The sequence below is a fragment of the Camellia sinensis genome, chromosome 5 (assembly GCF_055761805.1).
Source record: "Camellia sinensis isolate YWXY chromosome 5, ASM5576180v1, whole genome shotgun sequence".
NCBI classification, from domain to species: domain Eukaryota; kingdom Viridiplantae; phylum Streptophyta; class Magnoliopsida; order Ericales; family Theaceae; genus Camellia; species Camellia sinensis.
Window position 1 is genome coordinate 61,078,825 of NC_138965.1, and position 2,066 is coordinate 61,080,890.

A 2,066-nucleotide genomic window follows, 5' to 3' on the forward strand; every position below is an offset into this window, starting at 1 on the left:
GATTATTTTAAAATTATCAATTTGTGTGCCACTAACATGGAAGCAATTCACTAAAATCTAAATTTATCAATTTATGTGCCATTAAATATGATAAGCAATTCAACAGAACCTATCGTTATCTATGCTATAACTAATATAGAAATCTTTTACAAAATCATTTTAGGGTCTTAGTTACATAAGCTTAATAATGACCAGTAACATGTGGATAGTTTTCGTACATAAATATTTGCGAAAAAATTGAATGAGAATTTTTTTTTTCAATAAGAGGTTGCTAATTACATAATTGTAGGCATATTTGACAAAACTTCATTATTGATTTTGTAATGGTAAAAGTTCCAATAAAGTATAAAATTTGTAAATTACGTAGATTTGATTCATAAATTGCAAATGTAAAAAATGCTTGCAGTAGTCGAAATATTAAAATCTTAAAATGATAGAAGAACTATGTGATTTTCACTAAAATTTTGTAATAGACATTTTCAATCAAGTAGAGAATAAAAAACATAGGCCTATATGGTATAGTTAAATGTTTTTACATTGTCATTTAGTTTAATTTATTTGTTTAGTGTGTTAATTGTAAATTTTGTCAAGGAAATCAAACAATTACAATATATAAAGAATTAAAAAATAGAAATGATCTATTACAAATAAAAAATGATCTATTTAAATGTACGACTCCATTTACAAATAATGAATTACAAAATAAAGAATTAAATGATCTATTACAAATAAAGAATTAAAAAATGATCTATTACAATATGTAAGTATTACATAGTCTTCATCGACCAAGTCACGCCGGCCATGTTCGCCTGTCATGACCTGTCTGCTGGCACTCACTGCAACGAGCGGTCAAACGCCTATCTGATATATCCATCTCATTCGGAATACGAGACATAGATGTACGACCCCGTTTTACTTCTCGCAGACGAAGTACATTAGGCATTAAGGTCCACTGCGGATCATCCCAATAATCTTGATGCGGTATTGGATTGAATTTAGTTTCCCAAACCCTCATGTATACAGGAAGCCTATATACTAGATCAACGTACTCGAATGGATTGTCACCGCATTCGGACATTACAGCGAGCATATGGGAACATGGATAGTGTCGTATCTCATATTTCCCACAACTGCACGTGGGTTGATTCATCTGCACAATTTGTATATTGCGACCTCGTCCATGGCGAAAAGATGTTTGCACCTCAAATATGTGGCGTGGCCTATCAGAAAATTGTAATATAAACTAATCAAGTTCATGTTTTTAGGTGTACTTAACTTCACAACATAATAACAACAATTTAGTTTATATTACAAACTAACCTGTCATACGATATCAACTTGAAAGTATTTGCCCTTGCGATGCCATCCTCAATAGTTTTTTGCATCTCTCTAGGGTATTGGAACTCATTTCGTACATCTATTTCAGCTTGGGCTACCATCTCGTCAAAATATTTTACGAGCCGCCGAAATGTAAATTCAACCATAGCTGAGATAGGTAAGTTCCTTGCACCTTTTAAGATGCTATTGAAGCACTCTGCATCATTGCTGGTCAATACCCCCCACCAATATCCACCGTCATACGAAAGGGCTCACTCCATAGGATTCATCTTGTGAACCTAATTGATGGCATCTTGGTCAATAGCATGTATCTGTTGTAAGTAACCATTACACTTTCATCATTGATGAGCACTCCTTGCTTTCCATAGAAGTTGTTGCAGCTTCTTATTTTTGAACCTAGTGTTAAAGCTACTACAAACATGTCGAAGGCAGTGCCGATGATATCCAACAAATTGGAGCGAGGGATTCAGCCAATGCCGCCTCACAGCAGCTAAAATACTATCAGCTCGATCAAATATGAAAGTCACTCCCTGTCGGTCCATGACAATATGTTCCTTGATATTTGAAATGAAGAATGACCAGGACTCCAAACTCTCCCTATCGACAACAGCGAATGCAAGCGGTAATACTTTGCCATTAGCAATGACAAGCGTTGCTACAAGCAACACACCAGTGTATTTCCCATATAAGAATGTACCATCTATGGTTATAACAGGCCTACAATGTCG

General features: G+C 34.6%; 1 long non-coding RNA gene across 1 annotated transcript; it reads right to left on the minus strand.

Moving 5' to 3' along the window:
• Nucleotides 1–623: 623 nt before the first annotated feature.
• Nucleotides 624–1,572, minus strand: LOC145790655 (uncharacterized). Its single transcript, XR_014329553.1, has 2 exons — nt 1,321–1,572; nt 624–1,220 (listed from the first exon to the last, which is right to left on the minus strand). It is a non-coding gene; the product is annotated as an uncharacterized LOC145790655 (long non-coding RNA).
• Nucleotides 1,573–2,066: the final 494 nt, after the last annotated feature.